Source organism: Limulus polyphemus, unplaced genomic scaffold (genome assembly GCF_000517525.1).
Source record: "Limulus polyphemus unplaced genomic scaffold, Limulus_polyphemus-2.1.2 Scaffold5829, whole genome shotgun sequence".
Taxonomy (NCBI): Eukaryota; Metazoa; Arthropoda; class Merostomata; order Xiphosura; family Limulidae; genus Limulus; species Limulus polyphemus.
In genome coordinates, this window is record NW_013671439.1 from 33,278 (window position 1) to 42,240 (window position 8,963).

At 33.7% G+C, this 8,963-nt stretch overlaps 1 long non-coding RNA gene across 1 annotated transcript in view; it reads left to right on the forward strand.

The window, feature by feature from the left end:
- The window catches only part of LOC111089299, a 23,025-nt gene extending 14,384 nt beyond the window's left edge, over window positions 1-8,641 (forward strand). Inside the window, exon 2 of the long non-coding RNA XR_002613576.1 lies at window positions 8,211-8,641. This is a non-coding gene — a long non-coding RNA (uncharacterized LOC111089299). The remainder of the gene's footprint in view (window positions 1-8,210) is intronic.
- Window positions 8,642-8,963: the final 322 nt, after the last annotated feature.

The following is an 8,963-nucleotide window of genomic DNA, read 5'->3' on the forward strand; positions in this document are numbered from 1 at the left end:
CCTCCGAGATATGTAGTTATAGTGACCCTCCGAGATACGTAGTTATAGTCGCCCCCGAAATGCGTAGTTATAAATACCTTCCGAGATACGTGGTGACAGTCGTCCCCCGAAATACGTAGTTATAGTCGTCCTCCAAAATGCGTAGTTATAGTCGCCCTTCCGAAAAACGTAGTTATAGTCGCCCTCCTAATATTAGGTAAATATGTGTATTTCTTATTGTTACGTATGACCTTCAGATATTTATTATTGAGGCTTAACTACTGAAAATATCATGTTGTTTTAGGATGCATGTTATATTTAGTTAAATCTTTCCAGTTGGATTGATAAGTTTTTAGGCCAGAACAAAAAACAAAACAGCAAACTATATGTGTGTAATGATAAGTATTATTCAAAAACCGATTACAGCTCTCCACATGATCCCCCTGATGAAAGGTTCTTACTGTTATTTCAAAGTGATTTTAATATAAGCAAATAAAGAATAGTTAACCAGCGAAATACATTAACTGAATACTTAGCAATATATTGGTTAATAATAAGATTCATATGAAATTTTATAATCCATAATCAATTCCTCTGTGATTGATGAATATAATCGAACGTTATGTTTCGTATGCTTTCAGTAAACTAGTAGATAAGATTACTAAATAAACGAGGCGTCTGATAATATGAAAGAGGGCTACAACACCTGAGCCTATAATATACGAAGCAGACAAAATTTACCATGACAACTACATACAATTTCATTATTCGTCTCTTATCCTTGATGTACAGCGAATGTTTTCAGTTGTAGACAACTTATCTTGAACGTTATTGAAAACACCGGAAACCGACACTTGAAATAATTTCTTCTCTTGTTATATCTTTTGCTATCTAACTTCAATTAATAATTATAAGTTAAAACTTTTCACTCTTCGGTAATAATTTTATGACTTGTCCAAAAATATGAATGACTATATTGCATAACAGCTTATTCATCGATTTAGGTTTAAATTTCGTCAACCAGCCTGACCTCGTGCGTCATTATTGGGATTACTTGAGATCGAACAATCAGATGAAACTACGTAATTGTGCCACCTTTAAATTATATATTATGTGGTTTGTTATACATTATTTATTGTACCCTGGTGCCCCCAGTGGCACAGCGGAATGCCTGCGGACTTACAACGCTAGAAACTGGGTTTCGATACCCGTGGTGGGCAGAGCACAGATAGCCCTTTGTGTAGCTTTGTGCTTAACTACAAACAAACCTTGTACCCTGGCCATGCCTTGAATTTTAATGAAAAGTGTTCTAGAATTAAACTTAGTAGGTAACCTTAAACAAAATATACGTTCTGATTAGTCTGAACTTTGGCATGTTCTCTGTAAAATTCATTCCTTTTCAAGCTTCCTGGGGTTCTGATTATTTATAATTTGTCTAGTTTCTGATAAGTCTGAACTTTGGCATGTACTCTGTAAAATTCATTCCTTGTCAAGCTTCCTGGGGTTCTGATTACTTATAATTTGTCTAGTTTTTGATAAGTCTGAACTTTGGCATGTTCTCTGTAAAAATCATTCCTTGTCAAGCTTCCTGATATTAGGCTTGGGTCATTAGGCTTAATGAATATGAAACATTTAGCTAACAAACAGACACAATATTAACTGTTCCTAAAAACTACCATTTACTAACAACTCCGTAACCCATGTCTGTCCACTGTAATACGAAACAAGTAACATTCTTTAATTTTTGAACACAATAATTCGCCAGGGGTTTAGTGATAACGAAAACTGAGTCAGAAATAAAAATCATTTCTATTGAAGGTGAATTAAACCAACCAAAGCGTGTCATTGAACCTAATAGTCTTCATGATTGATATTACGATGGACTGGACTACTTTCTATCTGACGATAACATATATCCTCACAATGGTTGAAAAATACCACCAGCTGAGTTAAGTGCAAGGTATAGTCGTTTTCCAGATTCCAAACTTTTAAAACCAAACCTATTAAACTAAAGAACAGATGCAGTACTAAGTAATCCTAACAACTGCCACTTACACCTTCTATAGTTCAGCTTTATTAGGCTTAGATCATTAGTCTTAATTAATATAAGCCATTTAGCTGATGAACAGATACAATATCAACTATTCCTAACAATTGCCACTCACACCTTCTATGTTTCACATTTATTAGACGTCAGACATTAGGCTTAATTAATATAAGCAATTTAGCTGATGAACAGATACAATATTAACTAGTCCTAACAACTACCACTTATTCCTTCTATAATTCAGTTTTATTAGGCTTAACGAAGATAAGATAACGAGCAGACACGTTATTAACTAGTCCTAACTACTTCCCGTTATACCTCTTGTGTTTCACTTCTGCTTAACTTAAGTCATTTCAGCCTATAGGAAAGTAGTGTTTTTGTGTTTATGTATATATATATATATATATATACAATTTATTTTATTTTAAACATCATTCCGACCTGTATAGAGTACCAAAGACGTAATAATTGGTATTTTCTTAGCATGATTTTTGTTCTTCCTTCACAAAATACCAAAGAAGACGCCTTTTTTTTCTGTTTAAACAACGCATACACTTTCTGGAAGACAGGAGAGAGTGTTAGGAGAAACAGGATGGGCACTTACCCCACAATAATCAGAATAATATATATATATATACGTTAAACTTAAAGCAATGAAATGAGCATCATTTAGAAATTGGACTATTATTTTTTAAGTTTCGGATAATGCCCCTTCAAAACTGGCTAATATTGAATTCGTCCCTACTGAAGTGGTTCTTCATTACCCTCGTCTCGCTCTGATTATAAGCCTGTTTCAGCAGGCTGTAATAAAGCATGCAGAATATACAATTTACGAAAATAATCTTAAAACACTTTACTCTCACAGATTACTCATCCTAAAAGTACAGGTAGACTGAATGTTATTTTTTTTATCATTCCTGTAAACTCCTAGTGGAGCATTGGGCCGCGACAACAACTCGCCAACGGAAGTTGTTGTTGCAGTTACTTGTAGCAGGTTGGTTTTTACGGGGTGGAGTTGCTAGCCCCGCGCCCAACCCTCCTGCTTTCTCATCCTGGACTTGGGACCAGGCAGAGGCGTAGGTTGGCATGTTTGGTGTGACTGGGATTCGAACCCGCGACCCTCAGATTACGAGTCGAGCGCCCTAACCACCTGGCCATGCGTATATTTACACATGAAACAGTTCTTGTGCTACTAGCTCTAATGAAACCGCAATGGCGAAACGCTGGTTGAATTTAAAGTTCTTATTATCATCAGAAGAGTAAAGGTCATTTTTTTTTTCAAACTTTATGATCAAAATGTCTAAATCTCACTGGTATACAGTACAGATTCTGAAAAACAACAATATATTTACATCACAAGCACAGAGAAAGCTCACAGTTAATAGATTATCTACTTGTTCCTTTAATTTTTACTGGAAGGTTTGTTCCTTTCATTTTTACTGGAAGGCTTGTTTCTTTAATTTTTACTAGAAGGCTTGTTTCTTTAATTTTTACTAGAAGGCTTGTTCCTTTAATTTTTATTGGAAGACTTGTTCCTTTAATTTTTACTGGAAGGCTTGTTCCTTGAATTTTTACTGGAAGACTAGTTCCTTTAATTTTTACTAGAAGACTTGTTCCTTTAATTTTTACTGGAAGGCTTGTTCCTTGAATTTTTACTGGAAGACTTGTTCCTTTAATTTTTACTAGAAGACTTGTTCATTTAATTTTTACTAGAAGGCTTGTTCCTTTAATTTTTACTAGAAGACTTGTTCCTTGAATTTTTACTGGAATACTTGTTCCTTTAATTTTTACTGGAAGGCTTGTTCCTTGAATTTTTAGTAGAAGTCTTGTTCCTTTATTTTTACTGGAAGGCTTGTTTCTTTAATTTATATAAAAGGCTTATTTCTTTATTTTTACTAGAAGGCTTATTCCTTTAATTTTTACTGAAAGGCTTGTTTTTTTTTTAATTTTTACTTGAAGGCTTGTTCCTTTATTTTTTACTGGAAGGCTTGTTTTTTAATTTTTACTGGAAGGCTTGTTCCTTTAATTTTTACTGGAAGACTTGTTCCTTTAATTTTTACTGAAAGGCTTGTTGTTTTAATTTTTACTTGAAGGCTTGTTTCTTTAATTTTTCCTAGAAGGCTTGTTTCTTTAATTTTTACTTAAAACCAATCAAGTAAACATACAGTTTGTAAATGTTTTATCGGTTTCCTCTTGTAGTGATTATAAATACATGTAAAATAAATGTCCAAAGAATAGTAAAACGTTCCTCTTGAAGGAGTGTGTGAAGAAAACAAAACATACACGATACCATTAACTAGATATCAGTCAATACATGTTCGAATGGCGTATTATTAATTTGTCTTTGAATTTTTTGAAATTGAGTTCGAGGAAATTTATGCAATTATCAGAGTCTTGAAATTACAACGTATATGTAGAGAGGATAATGACATTGTAATATTTGTCGTAAACCCAAATGACTTAAAGTCTAAACCATTTCCTATTCAATATGTTCCGTTTAAATACATGCCTTAATATTTAAACCAGCTTTAATTTCCTTTCATACCAATACTACTGTAGCGACATAGTCCTCGTAAAAGAGTCAGAAGTCACGCACAACAAGGCATTCGGTTTTCAAAGGGAAGAAAATAATAGAGATTAACATGCTGAATAGCCTAATGACATGCCTATCCATGTCCGTTGAAGAGAGGTTTCGGAACAATTCAGATTCATTTAAATAAAAAAAAGGAGTAAAAACCGAAACTGCAGCGATTGGGGGAATTTTATTTGGAAGCAATGACTCCATTTTCTTGTGGGGGAAAAAACCTCCAATCAGAAAACTATAACATTTCAGTCTGATACGAAGTTCTCTTTCAGGTCTCCACAAATGACACCAATATTTGTTATTCCTCTATCTATGTATCAGTTTATCCGCCAGTCCGTGTGTCTATCTGTCTATCCGCAACTTTGTACTTTCACCGTTTGTCTGTCTATTTGTCCATCTATTCGCCTGTTTGTCTATCTTTCTGTTCACTCGTCCTTTCTTTTGTCCGTCTGTTTGTCCATCTATTTAACTGTCCATCCCCTTCTTCTGGTTCTTTGTATATCTATTCTTTCCATTATCTATCTAAGTATTGCACGAAAGTGTTATATTGTAGTCCACTTCATGTCACCTTGAAGTGTTCCATGCAAAGCACTTTGGGACACATTTTAACCATTTTATTACGCAGTGTTCTCACTACGAAGTTATAGTATATGAAACACCCCCAGGTGCTACTGGACATGTTTTAACCACTAAATTAATCTAAAACGTATTCGTGTACTAACACAAAAAAGCACGATATAAAGTAGAGAATGCTGTCCTTTATCTAAGCTCTTTTTCAAAAGGTAGCCAATTTGTGTTGTTGCTTAATGCGCGTGAAAAAAAATAGATCGCTTTGTTTAGTCAACAAATACGCTATCAATAAGTTGAAAATAAAGAATAATTTGCACCGAAACTCAGAACATAAGAATCCTTAGTCAGTGACGTATTATTTGTTTTGCAAAGTGTCTCCCGCGAGGACCCATTGTTAGGTATCATCTATATGTAAACATGTCATTCCTGCTTTGCATACATTCATAAAATGTCACGTTTCCATCTTGGGGTCACGTTCAAGAGAAACTGGATAAAAATAATGTTAATTTGACTTTAGTGACCTTAGAAGACCGTACATGAATCTTGAAAGATTCGATTTCTGTCGATCGCTGTATTAGTTTATTCACAAAGATGGAATTCCAGACTACCTACTGGAAAATGTAGTACGTACGACGTATTTATTTCGACATATCTTTTTGGCACGAAATAAATACTAACTAATTCTTACAACACTGAGATCGAAATAGACAGACAAGTGAAGAAAAATTACAAACTAGCTAGATAGAAATGGGAATACCTTGCTTTATATTAGAAAACGGCTTCCCGTTGGCTCAGCTGTAAATGGACTTATAACACTAAAAATTGAGTTTCGATACACGTGGTAGGCGTAACACAAATAACCCATTGTGTGGCTTTGCGCTTAACAAAAAACAATTATTACAAAACAAATTGCAAAAAAAAAGAGAGAAATATATTTAATTATATGAGAACATATTTTTATTCTTTTATTAGGACAGAATGTATCTAATTTAATGTTTTCTGTGTATGGCTTTTATAAGAACCTTATTAAAACAGTTGTAAGTCTTTGTGTATTTTCTAATAGCAAAGCCACATCGGGCTACCTGCTGTAGCCACCGAGGGAAATCAAACCTCTGTTTCTAGCGTTGTAAATCTGAAGACTTACCGCTGTCCCCTTTCTGAATAATTTCTATAGAACGTAGACAAATAACGCTGTTAATTTGGGTTAAATGTTAACCAAAATCTATACAATTAAAAGGTGTCAATTCAATCTGTTATAAATTCGTGTTCTGCACAATTGAAACTGAAAGAAGCTTAACGACTTTTAATTAAATGAACACAATATACAATACTGAACGTTTCTAACTATATATCACACAGGAATTGAATATTTTTAACTGTATATCACACAGGAATTGAACATTTCTAACTGTATATCACACAGGAATTTCTAACTGTATATCACACAGGAATTGAACATTTCTAACTGTATATCACAACAGGAATTGAATATTTCTAACTGTATATCACACAGGAATTGAACATTTCTAACTGTATATAACACAGGAATTGAACATTTCTAACTCTATATAACACAGGAATTGTACATATTTAACCGTATATAACACAGGAATTGAACATTTCTAACTGTATATCACACAGGAATTGAACATATTTAGCTGTATATAACACAGAAATTGAACATTTCTAACTGTATATAACACAGGAATTGAACATTTCTAACTGTATATCACACAGGAATTGAACATTTCTAACTGTATATCACACAGGAATTGAACATATTTAACCGTATATAACACAGGAATTGAAGATTTCTAACTGTATATCACACAACAGGAATTGAACATATTTAACTGTATATAACATGGGAATTGAACATTTCTAACTGTATATCACACAGGAATTGAACATTTCTAACTGTACATCACACAGGAATTGAACATTTCTAACTGTATATCACACAGAAAGTGAACATTTCTAACTGTATATCACACAGGAAGTGAACATTTCTAACTGTATATCACACAGGAAGTGAACATTTCTAACTGTACATCACACAGGAATTGAACATTTCTAACTGTATATTTTGGTGGTTTAATCTTCACTAATATGTTGAAATATTAAAGTAACTTCTGCAGATACGAAGTAAAGAACTGTGTTTTAAACTTCTGCAAATATGAAATGAGGAACTGTGTTTTGAAGTTCTGTAGGTACAAAGTTAGGAACTGTGTTTTGAAGTTCTGCATGTACAAAGTTAGGAACTGTGTTTTGAAGTTTTGCAGGTACAAAGTTAAGAACTGTGTTTTATCTTTAGAGCTCTAACTTCAGCATTGCTAAACTCTCCATACAAAACATTGAAATCCAAGTGTGAGTACTTATAGTTACCATCTTTAGAGCTCTAGCTTCAGCATTGGTAAACTCTCCATACAAAACATTAAAAGCCAAGTGTGAGTACTTATAGTTACCATCTTTAGAACTCTAGCTTCAGCATTGGTAAACTCTCCATACAAAACATTATAATCCAAGTGTGAATACTTATAGTTACCATCTTTAGAGCATTTATGTAGAAAACAGAAAATTGTCATTTCCTCGTGAAAGACGAAAATAAAACTTATTTTTTTTATAAACAACAGAAATTTACTTTTAACGTGGAAGATGAACTTTACATTTAGTGATCTTCAAACCACAAAGATATGTTATCGAATTCACAAAATGATTTCAAACACATAACTTGTTTCGCTACCATAGACTAAGAAAAGACACATTATTTGTCAGGATATCTTGTTTTGTGTACGTGTATTGAAATTTAAATAAAAAATACGTCAAGTTTTGCCGCAAAATACGAGTTGCGTTAGCAGCCATTGGTTCGGAGCACATCTGGTTTAGAGCACACCTAAGTGTTCTTTTGCGTGATAAAATAAGTTAGTTTGGGGAAATTTTATATCTTGTTTTATTGTGTTTTTACCAATACAAAATGAAAGGTACAATAATACTTAATAGATATTTTAATTATGACCTTTTTTTATATAGTAAACTCTCGAGCAAGTGGCAGTCGTGACTCCAGTCTTGCCCTGTTGTTGTTGTCCATCTTGTGGCAGTTGTTAGAACTACGAAAGGTTTGCGTTCTGCTGACTTCTACTTCTTGGTATCTCAAGAGCTATTGCATTTCCTAAGTCACCATCATCCAGTCCTGAAGAGCTTGTGGATTTTGTGTTATCAGATGGATTTAAAATACTTGAAAAATATCAGTTGATTTTTCCCCCCGTGTGGATGTTTATGAATGTGTGGCTCATATTCTTATAGGACTCGTGATGCTGAAGTAAACAGTCGTGTATCACATCCGAATGGAAAACAGAAGCTGGAAAAGTGAACAGCAGACGAAAGAGAATACGAATAAAATCTGAGCTGTATTTTCATTTTAAGTTGAAATTGAAATAAAAGAGATAATCCACTTCTTTAAACCGACGAGTGAATGAAATTTTCTTGCTGTATAACTTCTCCTTCTTTATTGATTGTAAGTTTAGGAAGTTTGTTTAAGAATTAAATCATTATGAATCCTTCGCCTGGTTTCATGTATTTCGTGTCCTTTTTTGACATGATGCAAATCTGTTTAAATGCTCACAATGGAAACTAGATTGAAACTGGAACTCATAAGGGAAACACGCTAGCTTTCAAATCGATTTTGTGTATTTCTCGAACATTGATCTACTGAATAATCATCGCACATGTTCGGTTCACCGACTTGCACGCTTCACAGGAGATCACGGGTTCGAACTCTAGAGA